Here is a 23,770-nt window from a genome sequence, read left to right as displayed (position 1 = left end):
TGACTATATTGTAGAGTAGTCCCAATAAATGTAGTTAATGAATGGATGAATGAAATATAAAATGGAACACTAAATAAACAGATTCATATACTAGTAAAAGCATATGAATTAGGTAACTGAGTTCAAGGCTTGCTGCTGCTGCTGCTGCTAAGTCGCTTCAGTCGTGTCCAACTCTGTGCGACCCCAAAGACGGCAGCCCACCAGGCTCCCCCATCCTTGGGATTCTCCAGGCAGGAACACTGGAGTGGGTTGCCATTTCCTTCTCCAATTCATGAAAGTGAAAAGTGAAAGTGAAGTCGCTCAGTCGTGCCTGACTCTTAGAGACCCCATGGACTGCAGCCTACCAGGCTCCTCCGCCCATGGGATTTTCCAGGTAAGAGGACTGGAGTGGGGTGCCATTGCCTTTCAGTTCAAGGCTTAGTTCCTTGATTAACTGCATATGTAACTTTAGTCACAGATCAAAAAGGTACTGTAAAGTTCATCATACTGGTTGAAATGAATCTATCTGGAAAATAAAGGCACCAAACTAGAGGTGCCTATGATTTCATAAAGGTTTATGGCCTTATGGCTGTGATGTGAATGCCACAGCTTATGCATGACAGGGTGTACATGTGGGAAAGAAGTTCTCCTTACATGCCCTGTTCCTTTCATGGTGGGGATGGGTGGGAGGGGATCTTTCCCAGAAGCCTCCTATAATTTCCCTTTTATCTCATTGGCCACAATTGAGTCATATAGCCAATTCTGACTGCAAAGTTGGCTAGATAGTGAAGACTGGGTATTTTCAACCTCTAGATGGAGATAGGCAAGGAAGAAGACTGGGAATGGCTGTCGACTAGGCAGTCGACAGTCTGCCACAAGTCAGCTCACTGGTTTTAATGATGATGAAGATGAATCCAGAGAAGTGACTTACAGCAGTTTAATGTTAGGGCCAGAATCAAAACTAGAACTTATACCTTCTAATTGTGCAGTTCTGAGCATCCCCTAGTAGCCACAGTGCTTCTTCAAAGGTACCATACTGGGACTTCCCTCATGGTCCAGTGGCTAAGAATCTGCATGCCAAGGCAAGGGACACACGTTCGACCTCTGGTCCAGGAAGATCCCACGTTTCACGGAGCAACTAAGCCCATGTACCACAACTACTGCGCCTACGTGCCTAGAGCCTGTGAGCCACAACAAGAGAAGTCACCACAATGAGAAGGCCCCACTCATCACAGCTAGAGAAAGCCTGAGCAAATCAGCAAGGATCCAGTGCAGCCAAATATAAAAATAATTTTAAAATAGTGAAAGTGAAGTCACTCAGTCACGTCCAACTCTTTGTGACCCATGGATGGAGAAGACTGGTAGGCTACAGTCCATGGGATTTTCCAGGTAACAGTATTGGAGTGGGTTGCCATTTCCTTCTCCAGGGGATCTTCCCAACCCAGGGATCGAACCTGGGTCTCCCACATTGCCCGCAGACGCTTTACCCTCTGAGCCACCAGGGAAGCCCTTATTTAAAAATAAGTTATTATTTATTTTTAAAAAAGGTATCATATCTTCAGCTCTGAGATAATGGGGTTGACTAGAAGCAATTAATTCAGCAATGTATAAATGGGCATCAATTGAGCACTTAATATATTCCAAATAATGAGTGAAGTACAGGAGATCAAAAGTTAATAGTTTCTTCCCTCAAAATCTGAATGATCTTAATATTTTACATTCATAAATAACAATTATAATTTTAAAGCAATAAAGTGAATCAATTATCCATTCTGAGAAAAGGTTTAGAAGGTACATATAAATCAGAAAATATTGCTATTAGCTTACAATATTATCTAAGGCAGGGGTTAACAAACTGTAGCCTGTGGACCAAATCCAGCCCACTGTTTGGATATAAATGAAGTTTTATTGGAACACAGCCATACCCATTCGTATACATTTATTCTATGACTGCCTTCCTAATACAGTGGCATAGCTGAGCAGTTGCAACAGAATCGAATAGTTGAGATGGAAACCATAGATTGCAAAGTCTAAAATATTTACTATCTGGCCATTTACAGAAAATGTTTGCCAATCCCTTATTTAAGGGGGAAAAGAAGAATGTTTATATAAAATAATAGATGGCTCTTGTTTATCTCATCATGTCCTCCAAATGTTTTACTGACATTTGACTCTCTCGTTTTTGGCTTCCTACCAATTCAGCAGATTGGACATCAACATCAGTAATACAAGACTTTGATTACTTGTGCCACTGCTACTTTGAAAACATTCAAAGAATGCTTCAGTTAGCAGATAAGTTATTTTTGTTTCAGAGAGCAGTTATTCACTCTGTTCAAGATGACGAAGATTTGATTTGGTTGGCTTAAATGGCATTTTTGGAGAACTTGAATCTATCAGCGCATATGTAAGTATATTGTGTGAGGCAAGTCAAATTCAGCTGACTCCAGTTTGTTTCCTGGCATCGGCCAAGACACCTGGAAGTTTCCCTTCCTCTGGTGGCTGAATATCCACACCTAAATGCTTGTCCGTGTCTCAGATACAGGTTTCAAGTTCAACTCAACCCTTCTCTCCACACTGTTTATAGTATCCCCCACCTAACCAGATGTTCCACAGGCTGGGGTTCTAATTCTGACTTCACCACTCTTGGAATTTGGCTTCCCTGGTGGCTCAGACTGTAAAGCGTCCGCCCGCAATGCGGGAGACCCAGGTTCTATTCCTGGGTCGGGAAGATCCCCCGGAGAAAGAAATGGCAACCCACTCCAGCACTCTTGCCTGGAAAATCCCATGGATGGAGGAGCCTGATAGGCTATATAGTCCATGGGGTCGCAAAGAGTCGGACACGATTGAGCGACTTCACTCACTCACTTTCAAATTTCTTTTTTCAGTTTTCTTTTTTGTACAATGGGGAGAATTGTTTTCACCTCACTTAGGATTGGTGTAAAAATTAAAGGAGACATTGAGTATAAAGTGCTTGGCACACAGCAGATATAAAAAATTACTTCTCCTTCCACACACTTCTCAAAACATCAGGCTTTAAATCTTGAGAATTCAGCTTCTGCTTCAGGCTTCAAATCATTTCCAAAAACGTGGCTATCACCTTGCTTCTTCCCTGTGTATGTGCTAAGTCACTTCAGTCGTGTCCATTTCTTTGAGACCCTATGGACCGTAGCCTGCCAGGCTCCTCTGTCCATGGGTTTCTCTAGGCAAGAATACTGGAATGGGTTGTCATGCCGTTTTCCAGGGTATCTTCCCGACAGGAGTTCAAACTCGCATTTTCTGTATTGGCAGGCTGATTCTTTACAACTAGGGCCACCTGGGAAGCTTCTCTAAATGGCTGCAATTATCTCCCATCTCTTCTTCCTTGCTCTGATTGCATGCTTTTTTGAGCCATCTTACTACAATTTTACTTAGCAATCTACATTTACAACAAAATAAAACTCCATTCTTAGTTTGCTACATTTTGATCAATTCAGTCATGATCTGCCTTCCTCTCCAAGCCCATCTCTGCTCCACCTGGTGTCTCACCTTCCAGTTGGCCAGCCCAAGCGTCTTCCAGTGGTAGTCTCAGGGTCCCAGAGAGCAGAAGAAAAGTCCCAGTGAGCCAGCATTTTTGAGTCTCTGTGTCTTTCTTACTGCAGTATATTTAACATACTTGCTTGTGTCTTCTTTGTTTATGTCTGATTGGATGTAACAAGTTATATGGCCTAGAGTCAGTGTGGATAAAAGAGTATGTATATAAGGAGAGGTTCTTCTTGGCGGGGCAGGGCATTACTGTAACAATTAGCCCAGTCACTTCCTAATTATGTGACACTTGACAATTCACTTACCTCACTGACACTGTTTCTTAAATGTGTACAACACAGACACCATTCATAAGATCCCTGTAAGACAAAAACTTTTTAATTCCTTACATATATTGTGCCTTACACATAAACCCATTGTTATACAACCTTGCTAGGAACTAAGGAGAACTAAAGAAAAACAAAGGGTGTCAGTAAATATCTGCTGTTTATATAAATGAAATGATTGCCTTGAGAAATGGACTAGTTGTAATATGGTCTTTGTCAGAGATGTTTTCCACTTTAATAACTTTCCTCCTGATTTATAAGTGTATATTTAGAGTAGAAAAATAGAGGAAAGTAATATTAACTAAAATCCCATTCATAAGAGAACCACTCTTAACATCCCATCAGATTCCTCTTTAACCTTGTTTTGTATGAATTTTTTAAAATTTGGATTTCAAGCTTATTAACAGCTTACAAGCAAAGTTGAAACATCTTCTGAAAAGAGAAAATGGGTTTAATTATTTCCACTTTTAAAACTTATTAAAAACATTTGTGTGTTGAAATAAAAGCCATCTTACTGACATACCATTTAATTTTTGTTAATAAGGCATCAAGAATGGTGACTGAGACTGCCAGGAGACAGAAAAACATTCACTTGCTTGTTTGGCAGCTAATAAGTCACAGCCATAAAACTTACAATAACTGACAAGTTATAAATATGCCCTATTTTCCTTCTTTAAAAAAATTCCTCATAATCAAAATCATTTCCTTTACTTGACTCATCACAGGCGCCTTCTGCCAAGAGTATCTTCTCCATGCAAGAGTGAAAAAGCAGCTCCACCTTTTTAAAGTTTTTTATTTGTTTTTTACATAGGCTACTATTGTCTATCTTTTGGCAGTTTCTGGTTTTTCGTGTGTTCCTTATTCATCTCTCGGCCGCCCTGATCAATTTCATTGAACTTTTAGCAAGTGTATTGGTATGTCCTTGGGTCTTTCCCATTCAAAACTGTTGCAAATACACATAAGCCACAAGAATGCAGTTTAAACTGTCTCAATTTATCAGATTTCCACTTCATTAGTGAGACTTTACGCATGGTTAAAAAAGTAATATGGGCAAATAGAAAGAACTTCACCCTAATTACAAACCCATCACTGACTTAGTGACCTGCTACTAATCTAACAAGGACGATTTCAGAGGTATTACATTTATTACCAACATACTGGAAGGGAGGAAGGGAGGAGAAAAGGAGGAAGGACTAGTAAATAATGTCTAATTTTCCATGTCTATGTCAATATGCATCTTTTTGGAATGAATTTTCAAAGGTAGCCAAGTAAGCTAGGACTACTCGGTTTCAGAATCATGATCATGGTTGAATGGGTTGAGGGAGTTCAGATAGACTAAGGGGTAAGTTCAAATAATTGATTTTAGAGGAGTTGGAAAAATGTTTTTGGCCAACCATATCAATTATTTGGCTGGGACAAGGCTGGGCATATGCTTTCACCAAGACATCTGTTGAGTAGTAACCAAATCTCTACCTGAAGTTAATCGATCTCACCCATCAAGCAATCAGTGAATAAATGAGGAGCACCGTCAAAAGCTGGGGCTTCGCTGGTGGCTCAGAGGGTCAAGAATCTGCCTGCAATACAGGAGATAGTTTTGATCCCTGGGTCGGGAAGGTCCCCTGGAGAAGGAAACGGCAACCCACTCCAGTATTCTTGCCTGGAGAATCCCCATGGGCAGAGGAGCCTGGCAGGCTGCAGTCCATGGGGCCACAGTTGCCACTGAGTGACTAAGCTCATACACATGGCCAAAAGTTATTCTGCGTTGTTTCCTTTTCAAAGGTAGTTTCAAGTGAAACCCTATCAAAATGGTGAAGTCACTCGAGGCTAATCCCTTCCTCCAAGGGTTACTCCCATCCCAAATGTGCCTGCTTTGTTTCACTCTCTGGAGCCTTTAAGGCAGTTATTTCATATTTTGTTCGAGTTGTTAGTTCCCTTTGTTGAATCACTTTATTAGGAGCCTCCTTGGCCACACAGGAAGTGGAATCTAGGTGAATCACATTTAGCTCAGAGAACATGACCGGTATGGTACTGATTCTTTGGCCTATGTTGATACCTGTTTCATGGACCAATTTTCCCAAACTGTGTGTTTGAAAAGAATATGTAAGTCTGCCACTATTGGGTGCAGAGTTTCTTTCAGGTCAAATGGGATTGTGTACTTCAAATTGTCCGTGGCCTTAATGGTTTTTATCTTTGCGATATAGTAAATCAGAAGAGTACATTAATATTTTCCACTATGATTGTGGATTTGTCTACTTATCCTTGTATTTCTATCAATTTTGACCATATATTTGCAGTCTGTATTAAGTGCATAACATTTTTAGTTGTTTTGACTTGCTGGCATAATGAAACTTTTATCATAATAATCATTTTTAAAAGTCTTTGGAAAAAAAAATTTAAGGGAGTGTAGGAAAAAAAAAAAACTAAAAACGTCTTTGGGGCTTACCTCATGGTCCACTGGTTAGGAATCCACCTTGCAATTCAAGGGACACTGGTTCAATCCCTAGCTTGGGAAGATCCCACATGCCAAGAGGCAACTAAACCAGTGCACAACTAATGAATCCCTCACATTCTAGAGCCTGTGCTCCAGAACGAGAGAAGCCACCACAGTGAGAAGCCTGCACACAGCAGCTGGAGAGTAACCCCCACTCGCTGCAACTAGAGAAAGCTTGTGTGCAGCATGAAGATCCAGCACAGCCCCCAAAGAGTCTCCACAGAGGTTTTTTGCAGTGTAATTGTATTCTGTTCTCAGTCTAGAACTCTTGGTTCACAGCGATATTATAGACTTGATTTAGAGAACATTTATCATCTATCTCATCAGAACAATGACCTTCTTCAAGGACATGCTCCTTCCTCACTTCATCCAATTTCTGGAATTGCCGACCACAGTCTCTCTGTCCCTTTGTCCACAGTATGTAGTCTGAGAAGTAAGCAAATGGCCCCAGCTGGGCCAAAGTTCTTCCCCAGACTTTTCTGGATCATTAGTTAGACAGAAAGTTTTCCTTCTTCAGTAGTCAGAAAACTATTGAGAAGGGTGCCCAGGATTTCCAGGTGAGGTACTCTCTCTGGAAAATTCCTCTGCTGCTCTGTGCCTTTACCCTGATCCCAAGAGCCAGACAGCGGGGGCCCAGCTGGGCAGAGTCTTCCCTCGCTGGCCTCGGCTCCCCAGTCTACAGGGACAGGATCAAAGACGGACTGTGGGGTCCATCTGCTGACAAGTAGCCACGGCTTCTGTGCACTGGACACAGCTGTATCAGGGAGGAAACATGCGAGTGTGCGTCAGTGTGCACCACACACTTCCCTACTGCCCTGCAGCCAGCGCTCCTTGCACGCAGGCGAGGCTCTGTCTCCTGCAGCGCTGTGGAAGAGAATGAGACCAGCCGCGAGAGAGTGAGAGACCAGTGAGAGAGCAACAGAGATAACATAGTATCGGTCCGCAGTGTCCCCCTGTGTCATGAGAGGGCCTGAGTGTGTGTGGCGGAAACAGTGACAGTTCCTTTCTTCTGTCCTTGCCTATCTCTTGGGACCTAGCAAACAAGAAAGGTAGGAGTCGTGTGTGTGTGTGTGTGTGTGTGTGTGTGTGTGTGTGTGTGTGTGTGTTGGCAAGACTGGGAATGGGGGTAGATGCCATTCATGCCTGTCTAGCTCCACTGCTGGGGGCTTACGTGAAATGGTAAGTTTCTACTTCACCCTTTCCCCACAAGGCAGTCTATGTGTCCGTTGCAATGGATGAACACCTTCATGAAGTACTTTAAAAGGGTACTATGAAATTCTGGCCAAAGAAGATAGTATCATAACCAATAGCCATCTTCATCATAAGTTCTAAAATTTCATAGGAAGGAAAGGAGTGCTTTTCTGTTTAATAATAAAAGTATTCATACTTACAGGAATGCAGTGATAAAATCTTCAAGAGACTCCCCTGGTGGTCCAGTGGTTATGACTCCCCACTCCCCTATGCAGGGGGCCCAGGTTTGATCCCTGGTCAGGGAACCAGATCCTGCATGCTCCAAGTAAAATCTCTCATGCCATAACTGGGGGAAAAAAAAAAATTCTGCATGCCGCAACTAAGACCCAGCACAGCCAAATAAATATTTTAAAAAATCCTTAAAATATGTAGAGCTTCCCTGGAGGCTCAGTAGTAGGAAGTCCACCTGCCAATGCAGGAGACACAGGTTCAACCCCTGGTCCAGGAGGACCCCACGTGCTGCAGAGCAACTAAACCCATGTGCGACAACTACTGAGCCTGTGCTCCAGAGCCTGGGAGCTGCAGCTACTGAAGCCTGCACACCCTGGAGCCCATGCTCGACAACAAGAGAAGTCACCGCAATGAGACCCCACCCCGCCCCACCCCACCCCCCTTACTGCAACTAGAGAATACCCGCTGCTCACCACATCACCGCGACTAGAGAAAGACCTGCGCAAAGACCCAGCACAGCCAAAAGCAAACATAAATAAATAAAAATGTGCAAAAAAATGTTAAATGCTTAATATACCTGAATACATGAGTACACATAATTTGTACTTTTGGACTATACCAGGCAATGACTTGAAGGAAAACATATTGATTTAATCAAGAAGATAGAACTAATTTTAAAAATAATGATTATGATTTTATGTAGGTGGTAAAGCAATGATGTAATTTATAAACACAAAAGCCACACAAAAATAGAAAAGTGCAGTCTGGAAGCACTAAAGTCTTGATATGAAACAGGTTTGCATAAACAAACTAATCAAAAAAAGGCCAAAGTTTAATTGACTAGTAACAAGTTATTTTTAGCATATGCAAAAAATAATTATGAAAATGCCCTTTGAAACCAAATTGCATGTTTCAAAAAGGACAAATCTCTTGAGAAAGATCAGAATCACTAATTTTAAGCTATATTCAATTGTCACAGATACAGATAGATACTTCTCACAACATAAATATTGCATAATCAAATACTACTTTATGCAAAACCTATTCAGCGCATTAAATAAACTCCATAATATGTCATGCTTTTTAGTAATTATATTTATCTCTCCAGCATGCAATATTTAATTCAAGAATAATTTACTGAAGGAAATACACAAAACTTCTTGGTAAATTTCTGATTGAAAAAAGCATGTTTATTAAATAAGTTTGGATATCTTAATGATTCTTGCTTATAATCACATTCTGCCTGCCCTTTATCTCCCTGTCTTCTATTTTATCTCAAAGGAAGAGAAATGAGATAAAGAGAAGCAAGTTGCTGGACTAGACCTATACTGGAATATTGCTTTACACTTAGTCAAATGCAAGACCTAGAGTGCTTCTAAACGTTGTCACTTTCTTCCATTCAGTTTTTGCTGTAGGAGTAATATTACATAAACGGAAAACACATACACATACACACACACACACACACTTTATGTAATACATATTTATTTAAAGCAATACCTGACATGTTATTCAAATCCTGGTTGTGTGAAATGAATCAAACTTTTGACAGTGACTTGAGTGTGTGTGTGTGTGTGCAGCTTTCAAATACTGTGGTTCATACTAGTGGGTAAGAATATGCCCTAAAAGTAATATTCCATAATTAACAAGCAAGCTCATTTCCTAGGAGAGATCCGTTAGCACCTTCTAGCTAACCCCACTTGTGAATTGCCATTCATAGCATTAAGATCACTAAGAAAGCAAATTTTAGTATAGAGGACACCAATTATTTTTCAGCTTAAGTTCCTTTTTCCAAAATTGCCTGCGTATTTCTGTCATGGAAGGATAAAGAGAAAATCATCAAAGGCTGTGGGGACTTCCCTGGTAGTCTAGTGGCTAAGATTCTATGCTCCCAATGCAGGGGGGCTGGGTTCAATCCCTGGTCAAGGAACTAGATCCCATATGCTGCAGCTAAAGATCCCGCATGCCACAACTAAGGCCCAACCCGGCCAAATAAGTGAATAATAAATATTTGAAAGAACAAAAAAGGAGGTGAAAATCAACAATATTCACATTTGCCAAAACAGGTTAGGTTATGCTGTGATAACAACCCTCCAATCTCAGTGGCTAAACACAATAAAGCTTATTTCTGGCCTCTGCTCAAAATGGTCATCTCACTGAGGTAGGCACTTGGCTCTACAACCACTGCAGCAGCAGGAGAAGAGTGTTGTGGTGTCTACCACTGGCCATTTGATGGTGCCTCCATGTGCAACTGTGTCCGACTCTTTGAGACCCCATGGACGTAGCCCACCAGGCTCCTCTCTCCCTGGGATTCTCCAGGCAAGAATACTGGAGTGGGTTGCCATTTCCTCCTCCAGGGGATCTTCCCAACCCAGGGATTGAACCTGTGGCTCCTGCATTGGCAGGCGGATTCTTTACCACTGACCCACCTGGAAAGCCCAAGCATTGTAACATCTAAAACTCAGGCAGCTGTGGGCATCTCATTTAGTACCCTGTGACTTAGATCAATTTGTATCCTGTGAATTAGAAGCAGTGACAGAAGAATACTCTTTGTCTGCAGAGAGACGACCAAGTGGCAAGGACCTGATGGTGATCTAGCTCTTAGTTATAACCCTGAGGCTGACAAACCTTCCTGTCCTCGGGGTCCAAGATAAACCTGAAGGTCCATCCAATAAATGCTTTTTTTTTTCCTTTGGCTGAAGCTAGTTTCTGTTGTTCAGAAACAAAAGCTTTACTACTGAATCAATACTGTTTAATCCAAGTGCCTCCTTACTAAGTAAAGTGAACTGCTTCCCTAGGTTCAGGCTTGTGCGTTACTGAGGTACATACTGCCATCTCAAGTCAAAGGAAATAAAGCATATGCTGATGTAGATCCTTCTCTTCTAAATTCTCTTACCACTTGCTCTTGTACATGATGAGTTTTTTTCCCCTCAATCTCAGAGACTAATGCTTTCTTTACTAATGCCCTAATTAGAACAGTAACTCAATATGTCAAAGTGTTTAGCATTTTAGGCATTATGCTAAACACTGTATAAAGGAAGTGTGGCTTAGTTAAGTATAATGCCCAGTGTCACAGGACTAGATAGCAGCACAGGTGATCTTGACCCTATCTGTCAGACTCCAGAGCTTCTGCTTTTCTTAACAGTTCTCAAAATCTCAACCTAAGCTAAACATCTATATCTCAAAACCATGAAAACAGATACATGTACATTTTCCCCAATAAGACTTATGTTTTATTAAGAAATCCTAAGAGCATCGCCATGACACAAGATGTTCCTCTTTTTTGTCCCTCCCTTTCAATAAAGAATTGGACATCTATCCATGAACCAAGAATTGGGCATCTATCCATAAACTTCCCTGGTGGCTCAGACGGTAAAGCGTCTGCCTACAATGCAGGAGACCCAGGTTCGATCCCTGGGTTGGGAAGATCCTCTGGAGAAGGCAATGGCAACCCACTCCAGTACTCTTGCCTGGAAAATCCCATGGACAGAGGAGCGTGGTAGGCTGCAGTCCATGGGGTTGCAAAGAGTCGGACACGACTTAGCGACTTCACTCACTCCATGAACCAAAGCGCCTTTGCAGGAGTTGTGGGATCCAGCACGACACACCAAGGGACGTGCCAACCTGTGCATCAGACAGCAGGCAGAAAGACTTCAGTACACGCTGTTGAACTGGTGGAACAGCAACCTGTCCCATATCATCTCATGACAGTAAAGAAAAAACTTGCAAAGTGCTGAAACTGGGCAGGTACCCACGGACAAGACAGAAATTGCAGAAGTCCAGGCTTTCCAAAGGGAGATTCTAGCATGCCATTGGAGTAAAAATATATGGCATGCATTTTTGCAACATGTGACTATATGTAATATGTGAATGGGTTTGGACACAGGGGCAACAGTAAGAACTTTACCTGTGCTGTCCTTTGTCCCTCAAGGGGATGAACAAGCAGTGGGCCTCCATCTCTCTAGTAGTGAAAAACTAGAGCAGGAAATGAGTGCTGACTTCTCCAGTTGTACCCGATGCAGCTGGAGAAACCCATTTTTCTCCAGCAGCACCCAGAGTACAGAGATCGGACCTCCATGGCTGGCAGGAGCAAAGAGAACAAGCAAAAAGGCAGACAAGAATACCGTATCAAAGGGCATTAAAGGGACATGGTTCCTATTGGATTCACTCAGCAGGAAATCTACCCGCAAGCCTCTGGGAATAGCACACCTGGGGACCTACCTACCTACCAGGTCCCTGGGCACCCTCAATTTCCTGAATGCTAGAGACACACCTCCCGCCACACTGCAGCTGGTTGCATGTGCACACTGCCCAGCACAGCAGTGACAGCTAGTTCTAGACAGTGAGTTCAGAAAACAGGCCAGGGTTTACCGGCAAGGCAGACGTCAGAAACGTGAGCTATAGTGCCACCTTCTGGAAATGAGATGTCCAGCAGCCAGCCTGACGAGTTTTAAGAACAAGACATAAAAGTTCAAGGATTCGGCCACAAGAGGGAGCAAGAGAGTGGAGCAGGTGTACCGATACAGACGCGGAGAAAACCCCAGATAACAGCACTAACAACCGGAATACTCTATTTGAAAGCAGGAAATCCCATGGATGGAGGAGCCTGTAGGCTGCAGTCCATGGGGTCGCTAAGAGTCAGACACGACTGAGCGACTTCACTTTCACTTTTCACTTTCATGCATTGGAGAAGGAAATGGCAACCCACTCCAGTGTTCTTGCCTGGAGAATCCCAGGGATGGCGGAGCCTGGTGGGCTGCAGTCTATGGGGTCGCACAGAGTGGGACACGACTGACGCGACTTAGCAGCAGCAGCAGCATAGATTTAAAGATGTTATCTGCTAATTCAAATGTGAAACCAAGCAGTGCAAAACTACCAGCAATATGAAAAACAAAATCAAGGAATCATGTCATCAACAAAAGATACTTTAACAATCAAGCTGTAATGTACAAAAGTCTGTGATCTAGCTGATAAAGAATTCAAAATAGCTGTTTTGAAGAAACTCAACAAGCTACAAAAAATACCACAGAAAGACAATTCATTGAAATCTCTCTCACACACACACACAATCATGATTATCATAGCAAAGGAAATCATCAACAAAATAAAAAGGCAATCTATTGAATGGGAGAAAACATTTGCAAGTTATATATCCTAAAGGAAGCTAATATCCAAAATATACGAAGAACTTATGAGTAAAAAAGCAAACAATCAGATTTTTTAAAATGGGCAGAAAATCTAAACACAGTTGACCCTTGAATAGCATGCATTTGAACTGTGAGGTCCACTAGTATGCAAGTTTCTCTCTCTCAGTAAGTATGTGCTATCGTGTTATTACACGATCCACGATTGGTTGAATCCACAGATGCAGAACCAGGGATACAGAGAGCTGACTAAACAGTTATTTGCAAATGTGACTGTGTCAGAGGGTTGGCATCCCAAACCCCTGCTTTGTTCAAGGGTCAACTGTAGGTATTTTTCCAAAGAAGACCTACAGATGTTTACAGAAAGATGTTCAACATCACTAATTATCTTGGTAAATGCAAATCAAAACCACAATGAGATATCACCTCACAACCTGTTAGAATAGTTATTTTCTACAAAAGACAAGAAATAAGTGTTGGCAAGGATGTGGAGAAAAGGGAACCCCTGTCCACTGTTGGTGGGAATGTAAATAGGTACAGCCACTATGGAAAACAGTATGGAGGTTTCTCAGAAAATTAAAAATAGAACTACCATATAGCCCAGCCACTTCACTTCTGGATAATTATCCGAAGAATATGTAAACTTATTCAAAACCATGTACGTACCTCTATGTTCATTGCAGCATTATTTACAATAGCCAGGCTATGGAAAAACCTAACTGTTCATCAATGTATGAGTGGGTAAAGATGAGAGGTGCGTGTGTATGAATATTACTCATTCATAAAAAGAAAACTGTGCCTGTTGGGACAGCATAGGTGGACCCTGACGGTATCATACTAAGTGAAATAAGTCAGAGAAAAACAAATACTGTGTGATTTCACTTTATGTGGAATATAGAAAAAGGAAAAATCATCTCATAGATACTGAGAACAGATTGGTGGTTACCAGAGAAGAGAGTTGAGGCAAAATAGGTAAATACGGTCAATTTGTATGGTGATGGATGGCAACTAGAGTTATGGTGGAGATCCCTTTGTAGTGCACACAAACATTAAATTATGTTTCAGGTCAAGTAAAAAATAAATGTTCAAAATGAGATCTTTACTAAGAGATAAAAGTCATTTAAAAGAACTAAGCAAAATTTCTGGAGCTAAAAAAAAAAATCAATGATGAAGTGAAAAATGCAATAGAGAGCACCTGGAATAAAGCAGAGCAAACAGAAGACAGAGTAAATGAGATGATAGGAATTTTGAAATAACCCAGTCAGAACAGAACAAAGAAAAAAGAATGAAAAAGAGAAGAAAGTGTATGTGACTTGTAGGAGTCCAGCAAAGGAGTAAATAGTAGAATATTCAGGGTTTTACAAAAAGAAGAAAGGGAGAAGGGGGCAGATAGCTTATCTAAAGAAAAACAGCTCAAAGAACTCAAACCTGGGATATGAATTAGACATCCAAATTCATGAAGCTAATAGATTAATTTATTATCTCAAAGCAAAAAGATATTCTCCAAGACATTAATATGAAACTGTCAAAACTCAAAAATAAAGAGAATCCCAAAAGCAGCCATGGAAAAGAAATTATAATCTACAAAAGGAAGCCCTATTAGGCTATCAATGGATTTCTCAGCAAATACTCTACAGGTCCAGATTAAGTGAAGTGACACATCCGAAGAGTTTAATGAAAAAAAATCACCAGCCAAGTATATTCCATCCTGAATTTTGAAAGAGAAATGAAGACTTTCCAAGACAAACAAAAGCTGAGGGAGTTCATCACCACTAGCTCTATCTTGGGAGAAGGCAATGGCACCCCACTCCAGTACTCTTGCCTGGAAAATCCCATGAATGGAGGAGCCTGGTGGGCTGCAGTCCATGGGGTCGCTGAGGGTCGGACACGACTGAGCGACTTCACTTTCACTTTTCACTTTCATGCATTGGAGAAGGAAATGGCAACCCACTCCAGTGTTCTTGCCTGGAGAATCCCAGGGACGGGGGAGCCTGGTGGGCTGCCGTCTATGGGGTCGCACAGAGTCGGACTCAACTGAAGCGACTTAGCAGCAGCAGCAGCTCTATCTTGTAAGAAATGTTGAAAGTAGTTTTTCAAGCAGAAATGAAACGACACTAATCAGTGACATGAAAACATATGAAAATACACAGCACACTGGTAAAGAAAAATAAGCAGTCAGATTTAAAAACTCTAATTACATAATGCAACAGTGTGTTAACCACTTAACTATAGTACAAAGATAAAAGGAAAACAATAATTATAGCTACTGCAATTTGTTAATGAATATACAATATAAAAAGAGGTAAATAATGGCATCAGAAATAGAAAAGGGGGGAGTAAAAGGGTGAAGTTTTGTAGACAATTGAAGTTAAGTTGCTATCAGCTTAAAATGTACTGTTTTTTCTATGACATGTCTAACATAAGCCTTATGGTTACTACAAAGTAAAAATCTAAAATAGATGCACAAAAGATAATCAGAAATAGAGCCACAGAAAAATCACCTACTTACAAAGATACATATAAACAGAGGGGAAAAGAATCAATGGAAATACAAAACAGAAAACAGAAAGATGGCATTAGTAAGTTCTTAGATATCAACACTGACTCTAAATGCAAGTGGACTGAATTCACCAAACACACAATGACTGAATGCATTAAAAAAAAAATCAAGACCCAACCAAATGCTGCCTACAAGAAACTCACTTCAACTTTAAGGACATACACATAGGCTCAACGTGAAGGGATAGAAAAAATATATTTCGTAAGTGGAAAATGAAAGAGAGCAGAGGTAGTTACACTTTTATCAAACAGTGCGTACTTGAAGTCCAAACTGATAACAAGACAAAGTCATGTAATGATAAAGGGATCAGTCATCAAGGAAATATAACAATCATAAAGATCTACGTATACAACAGAACACATAAATATGTTAAGAAAATACTAGCAGATCTGAATGGATAAATAAATAATAATAGTAGGGGATCTCAGTATCCAACTTTCAGCAATGGATAAGAAACCCAAGAAGGAAACACTGTGGACTTACCAAACGTTTGTAAAATATCCCATCCATTTTTCCATTTTTTTTTCAAATGCACATGGAACATTTTCCAGAAGTGATCAAGTGATCGTACTCAAAACAGTTAGCAAATTTAAGAAGACTGAAATCATACCAAGTATCTTTCCAACCACAACTATATGAAACTAGAAGTCACAAGAAGAAAGCTGGAAAATTTAGGAATATGTGAAAATTTAACAACAACTGCTCAACAACCTTGGGTCAAAAAAGCAATTTTTAAAAATCTTTCAAATGAAACAGAAAAATAACATATCAAAACCTATAGGATGCTAAAAAAAAAAAGCAGTTTTGAAAGTTTATAGTGATAAATACATATATTACAAAAACAGATTACAAACAAACAACTTTACACCTCAAGGAACTAGAAAAAGAAAAACTAAGCCCAAAATGAGCAGAAGGAAGAAAGTAACAAATTTCCAAATGGAAATAGAGACCAGAAAAATAGAAAAAAAAAATAAACTAAGAATGGATTCTTTGAAAAAATAAGCAGAATTGATGAATCTTTAAGTAGACTAAGAAAGTAAGACTCGACATCAGAAATCTAAAATATGACACAAATGAACTTATCTACAACAGAAACAGATTGACATATAGAGAACAGAGCTGTGGTTGCCAGTGCGGTGGGGGAGGAGTGGACTGGAGTCTGGAGTTAGTGGATGCAAACTGTTACATTTAGAATGGATAAACAACAAGGTCCTACTATATAGCACAGGGAACTATATTCAGTATTCTGTGATAAACCATAACGGAAAAGAAGGTGAGAAAATGTATATATGTGTAACTGAATCACTTTGCTGTACAGTAGAAATCAACACACACTGTAAATCAACTACAATTAAAGAATAACATCAGAAATCAAAGAGGAGACATTACAACTGATACTATAGAAATACAAAGAATTATAAGAGACTCCTCTGAATAATTATATGCTGGGAGATTACATAACCTAGAAGAGAAAATGGATAAATTCCTAGAAACACACAATCTTATACCAAGACTGGATCATGAATAAGTAAATTGAACACACCAAGTAAGGAGATTGAATCAGTAATCAAAAACTTTCCAACACAGAAAACCTCAGGATCAGATGGCTTTACTGGTGAGTTCTACCAAAATTTGAGAGAAAAATTAATATCAATCTTTCTCAAACTCTTCCAAAAATTCCAAGGAAGAGGGAATACTTCCAAAATTATTTCATCAGGCCAGCATTATCCTGATATCAAAGTCAGGTAAAGGCACTACAACAAAACTACAGATCAGTGTCCTGATAAATACAGATGCAAAACCTCTGTAACAGCAAACCAAAATTGATAATACATTAAATAAGGATTATATACCACAAACAAGTGGAGTTTATCCCTGGGATGCAAGGCTAGTTCAACATATATAAATCAATTAATATCATATACCACTTTAATAGAATGAAAGGAAAAAATCATATGACCATTTCATTAGGATGCAGAAAAAGCATCTGATAAAATGTAACATCCTTTCATGATTAAAAAAAGAAACCACGTTATATAAATAACGCGGTGGTGGTAATTTAGTCACTAAGTCGTGTCCAACTTTCGTGACCCTATGAACTGTAGCCCGCCAGGCTCCTCTGTCCATGGGGATTCTCCAGGCAAGAATACTGGAGTGGGTTGCCATTTCCTTCTCCATATAAAGACTGTATGTCAACATAATAAAAATCATATGAAACAACACTGCAGCTAACATTGTAATTCAAGGGTGCAAAACTAAAAACTTTCCTGTAAGACCAGCAACATAACAAGGGAGCTCATTCTCACCACTCTTATTGAATGTAGTACTGGAATCCTAGCTAGAGAAATTAGGCAAGACAAAAAATAAAAGGCATCTAAATCAGAAAGGAAGAAGTCAATTGTCATGATTTGCAGATGATATAACAGAAAATCCTCAAGACTCAACCAAAATAATGGCTGGAATAAACTGACTCAATAAAGTTGCAGGATAAAAATCAATACACATAAATCAGTTTTTATACACTAACAGTAAAACATCTGAAAGAGAAACAAAAGTATCCCACTCATAATGCAATCAGAAACAGTGCTTAGGAATAGATTTAATCCAGGAGATAAAAGATCTGTATATTGAAAACTATGACTTTGATCAAAGACATTGAAGTCAAAAAAAAGGAAAATATTCTGAGTTCACACATCAGAAGAATTATTATTAGAATGTCCATACTATTCAAAGCCATCTATAGATTCAATGCATTCCTTATTAAAATTCCAATGGGATTTTTCATAGAAATAGAAAAAATTCTAAAATTTGTATAAAACTACAGAACACCCTGAATAACCAAAAGGTCAACAATGGAAACATCACACTTCTTGGTTTCAAACCATACCATAACGCTATAGTAACTTAAACGGTATGGTACTGGTATAAAAATAGACATTTTGAGCATTGGAACAGAATAACCCCCAGAAATAAACTCTTGCATTTACAGTCAAGTAGTATTTGACAAAGGAGCCAAATACACTCAATGGGGAAGCGTAGTGTATTTATTTAACAATAGGGTTGGGAAAACTGGATAACCATGTGCAGAAGAATCAAATAAAAACAGTATATAATATCATTTACATTGAAAATCTAAGGGAACTCCTGGCACTTTGGTGGTTTGGAGTCCAGACTTTCACTGCTGAGGGCCCAGGTTCAATCCCTGGTTGAGGAAATAAGATCCCACAAGCTGCATGGCATGGCCAAAAGCAAAAAAAAAAAAAAAGCCAAACTTATAAAATCAGAGAGTAGAATGGTGGTTACCAGACGCTGGGGAGCAGAGGAATTAGGGAGATGTTGTTTTCAAGGGTACAAACTTGCAAAAAGCATAGATAAATAAGTTTTGGAGATCTAACACACAGCATAGTAATCCAGCCAACAATACTGTATTGTAAGTCTCAAAGTTGCTGAGAGTTCAGTGTTTAACTGTTCCCACCACAGAAAAAGAACTAGGTGATATAATAGAGGTGTTAGCTAACACTATGGTGTTAATATCACGTTATATGTAAATATATTACATCAACACATACATCTTAAACTTATACATGTGTGCTTAGTCACTCAGTCGTGTCTGACTCTTTGCAACCCCATGGACTATATAGCCTGCCAGGCTCCTCTGTCCATGGGATTCTCCAGGCAAAAATACTGGAGTGGATTGCCATACCCTCCCCTCCAAGTGATCTTCCCAAGCCAGGGATGCAACCCAGGTCTCTGGCATTGCAGGCAGATTCTTTACTTTTTGAGCCCAGGTTGTGTCAATCATTTCAATAATAAATTTTTAACATTAAGAAACTATAGAAGTCTATACTTTTTGAAATATTTGCATTTACTCATTAGTATACATAATTCATGTAAATTTTATTTTTGCATTCTAAGGCAGTCCTTGAAAGCATAATACATTTTTTAAAAAGTCTGTGTGGGCCCTGCAGTGACTCATGTTTACTAATGGAGAAGATTCAAAGGAAACAGTCTTCTGGGTAACAGCTTCTGTAGCTAGTATACATTTGCCTTTCATGAAAAACCAAACCTGCACCAGGACCCCAGCTGAAGGCTGAAACTGCTTGCTTAGTATTCTCAAGCAGTCCTTGCACTGGTGAATACGGGCAGGGAAAATTTGAGGGGCCCATCAAAACAGATTGTTTCTTTTGCTCTAGTCATGAAGGGAATATTTTCAGAGTGGATAGGGAGTTCCTTGGGGGTCGACATTGGAGTTTCTATTGTTGATCCACTTTCAAAATACCTTCATCCCACATGATGGTGAGTCATTTTGTGCTGATGTTCAAATCCCTAGTCATGAGTTTGAGCAAACTCTGGGAGATGGTGAAGGAAAGGGAAGGCTGGCGTACTGCAGTCCACGGGGTCAAAAAGAGTTGGACGCGACTGAGTGACAGAACAACAACAACAAATTTTGTGCTGATGTTCAAGTCCCCAGTACTGGTTGTTCTGAGGCTCAAGTTTATCCTGCCCTTTGCTCCACTTGGTTCAGCCTCAAAACACGCAGGGGGGCTTCCAGTGACTCTTTCTTTGGCCGAAGCTATATAGTAGTTAGCTTTTACTACTTGACAAACTACTGCAAAACTCTAGCTTAGAACAAACATTAATTGAGCTCACGATACAGTGAGTCAGCTGGCTGATGCTGGGCTGCCCGGGTTGATCTCGTCCAGCCGCAAGCACCCTTCAAACCCCTGATGGCCTCAGACTTTTTCAGCTCCCCCTGGTCAAAGCAAGTCACATGATCATCCCAGATTCAAGAGGCAGATAGACTATCCCCTTGTGAAGAGAGAAAAACAATTACGGCCAGGTCTGCAATCCACCACAGTTTGCTTAAACTGATTTCCTATAGCTTGTAATGAACCACTGATGAAAACTTTTAATTAATTTTTTTGGGCCACATCACATGGCTTGTGGGATCTTATTTCCCTGACCAGGGAGTGAACCCAGGCCCTCAGCAGTGAAAATGTGGAGTCCTACCTACTCCAATACTCTTGCCTGGAAAATCCCATGGATGGAGGAGCCTGGTAGGCTGCAGTTCGTGGGGTCGCTACGAATCAGACATGACTGAGCGACTTCACTTTCACTTTTCACTTTCATGCATTGGAGAAGGAAATGGCAACCCACTCCAGTGTTCTTGCCTGGAGAATCCCAGGGATGGCGGAGCCTGGTGGGCTGCCGTCTATGGGGTCACACAGAGTCGGACACGACTGAAGTGACTTAGCAGCAGTAGCAGCAACCACTGGACTGCTAGGGAATTCCCTATTTTTAATTTTCAAAGTGTTAATATAATGTTTTTATAATCATATCTCATTGGCACAATGATCACACAGCTAATCAGGCAAACTTTACAAGAAATACATTAAGTTGATAAAACCAACAGTGACTACAAACCAATTTCCTGCTGGCATTTTAACCCTTAAAAATGGGTAATCCCACTTTCAAATACTTTAGATGGGCTACTTAATGATCTTGGAGACTCACATTGTGTGTATACATATATGTTGCATCCTGAAACTACTTCCTTTGTAAATTTAGTCCATAATATTCCCAGTGCTTTTTCTACTAGTAGGCAAAAAGGGAAAGTTCTAGAAACTGCTATTGTGGCAAACACAATAACGGCTCACACATTCTGTTGCAGAAAAGAGCAGTTCTGATGACTTTGTCACACTTGGTGTATATTTTACCAGAAATGCTAGAGGTTTACATTTAAAACCCCTCCCAAAGTGGTAAAAGTGGCTCAGCACATAATGTTGAATCTTCCAGCTCAATAAAACACTTCTGTATCCTCAAGCAGTGATGAGGCCATCTGGAGCCTGGCATGACCAGACCAATGGGCAACACTGGTTACTACTCCTTCTCCTCAAGGAACATTAACTAAAATCTCCTTTTAAAGCAAAGCATCTGGACCTATTTATCACCATTTAACAATGCAAATGGGGTTGCATCTTAACAAGAGGGCTGTATTAAGATGCTGAGGATACAGCAAAAAGAAATTCAACAAGGACAGAAATGACTGTCAACATCTCACCTTGCCCAAAACTTAGAACTCAGTGTCTTGGGTGGCAAAAAAATCCCCACTCTGTTTCTGTATTTGAGAGTCTCCTTGACTTTTCAAAATAAGATAAAAAGTTCTGATTCTTCAGAAACAGATGTCACTTCATCAACACTGAACATTTCCTGACCCACTCACACACATATACACAGAAATCTAACAAACTCCTGAATGAATCCTGACTTCTCAGAGGCCTCCTCATCCAGCCCCTGACCCCTGATTGATGGTTCCTTCCTCAAGGCCAGTACTGAATCTTAAAGGCTCTTCAGTAGTGCAGTAACACCTCAGGTTCCTGTTTAGAAAACTGTTTGAGCCGCAAGACTGGGAGCTGGCTTCTGCTGGGTTAAAGAAGGAACCCCAAACAGAGATGCTTGAAGAAACAATCGTTTCATTGCTCATGATCCTGTGGGCAAAGCAAATTACGTGGCCAAACCCTGAGTCTGTGCCCATAGGGACCAGTTAAAGGTGTGGCTAAGGAAGGTGGAAACAAACGGGACCAGCACTGAGTCATTTACTGCAGAGGGGTTCATCATTTCACCTGTGAGCTCCTTCAAAGCTTGTGGCTGGATTTCCTACGACCCTGGTGACTTTTTTCTTTTGACATATGAGAGACAATGAGGCTTTGTTAGTTGCTCAGTCATGTCTGACTCTTTGCAACCCCATGGACTGTAGCCTGCCAAGCTCCTCTGTCCATGGAATTCTCCAGGATAAGGATGATAATCAGGGGACAGGAAAGTATGTATGTTCTCTTTTCATTTCTATTTATGTTTAAGTCGACTTCAATGTATACTCTTTTTTTTTTTTTTTAAACTGAGACTAGCCTAGTGTTTTACAAACCAAGAGAATTCATCCTACCAACTTTATAGAAATATTAAGTAACCATGACCACAGCATGTTATTCCCTAGAACCTCACCACTGCCTGTAGATCTACATTCAGAGAAGTAGCTATTTCCATTTATTTTTTTATTTACAAGTTAGTTGTCTATTTACACAAAAGACACCACTTAATTGACTGTTTCAAGTATAAAAAAGAATTCTTGTTCTTTTGGTCACTATTTTTATCTCTTGAAAATGCTCTAATTGAATGATTCATTCATTCCAAAAATAGTATTTAGCTTGTTATGTGCAAGAAACACAATGCCATGGAAGATACTGTTTTCCTATTTGCTCTCCCCTCCCTATCCCAAGCTAATTCATTCATTTCTTATTTGTTTAGCAAATATATACTGACTATATTATAGGCCAAGTGCAATGACAACTCTGCATAGCAAACTCATACATTCAATCCACACCTATGTACTGAGTGTCCGTTATGTGGCAGGTACTATACCAGGCACAGCTCCAAGGGTAAGCTAAATTCGGCAGGCTTTTCTTTCTGTGGTTTACAGTGGACTTGGGAATACAGACAATCGGGAAAAAAAAAAATCACACAAACATGAGTATATTCAATCACAAAATGAGATAAAAGTACAACAAAGGAAAAGAACAGCCTGCACTAGGGAGCTACAAATTCCCTAAGTGATGCCTGAGGTGAGATGAGAGGTCTGGGAAAAGCCAGCGGGGCAACAAGAGAAGAATCCATGGCAAAAGCCCCAGCCCAGAACTGAAGGAAGGAGGGGAGGGGAGGGAGATGGAGGCAGGAAGGTGTGAGGATGAGGCTGGAGGTGGGGGATGGGGGATGACTGATGCTGTTGAAACTGAGTAGGACCCTTCTGGGTACAAAAGCTTCTATGTTTCTCCCGTTTCTTATTGGCAGGAAAAGGGCTTGAGCCCCCTAGACCTTCCCTGAGTTCCAAGGGTCAGAGGCAAACAATTACCAGTCAGGGAATGGAAGGGATGCAGAAACAGTGTGCATTCCAACTTGCCTCAGTCGTGTCCGACTCTTTGCGACGCCATGGACTGTAGCCCGCCAGGTTCCTCTGTCCATGGGGATTCTCTAGGCAAGAATACTGGAGTGGATTTCCATGCCTCCTCCAGGGGGTCTTCCTAACCCAGGGATCGAACCCACATTTTTTATGTCTCCTGCAGTGGCAGGTGGGTTCTCTACCACTAGCACCACCTGGGAAGCCCCACAGAAACAGAGGAGCAATCAACAGTAACAAATACATGACCTTATGGTATCATACGGAAAACTTCCATCACCCCCAAAATGTCCTATGCTTCACCATTTCATGCCCCTATACCCTCCCCTCCAAACCTCACTCTACCCAAATAAGGAACCAACTCACTAGCCCTGTCCT

General features: G+C 40.6%; 1 long non-coding RNA gene and 1 other non-coding gene across 6 annotated transcripts in view; one reads left to right on the top strand and one right to left on the bottom strand.

Moving 5' to 3' along the window:
- Nucleotides 1–1,509: 1,509 nt before the first annotated feature.
- The window catches only part of LOC147340084 (uncharacterized), a 51,809-nt gene continuing 29,548 nt past the window's right edge, over nucleotides 1,510–23,770 (bottom strand). For 4 of the 5 annotated variants that reach the window (XR_015159454.1, XR_015159455.1, XR_015159453.1 and 1 more), the window contains 3 exons: nucleotides 7,710–7,855; nucleotides 3,807–3,860; nucleotides 1,510–3,683 (listed from right to left, as the gene is read on the bottom strand). This is a non-coding gene — a long non-coding RNA (uncharacterized LOC147340084). Of the gene's footprint in view, nucleotides 3,684–3,806; nucleotides 3,861–5,300; nucleotides 5,402–7,709; nucleotides 7,856–23,770 lie in introns of all 5 variants that reach the window. The other variant, XR_015159456.1, reaches the window with a different exon arrangement.
- On the top strand, nucleotides 11,095–11,166 carry TRNAC-ACA (transfer RNA cysteine (anticodon ACA)). The gene has a single exon. It is a non-coding gene; the product is annotated as a tRNA-Cys (tRNA).

This window comes from Bos grunniens, chromosome X, assembly GCF_055505025.1.
Source record: "Bos grunniens cultivar Pamir isolate PY7600 chromosome X, Bosgru_T2T1.0, whole genome shotgun sequence".
NCBI lineage: Eukaryota > Metazoa > Chordata > Mammalia > Artiodactyla > Bovidae > Bos > Bos grunniens.
The sequence above is the reverse complement of the archived record's forward strand: the minus strand, read 5'-3'. Positions and strand labels throughout refer to the sequence as shown.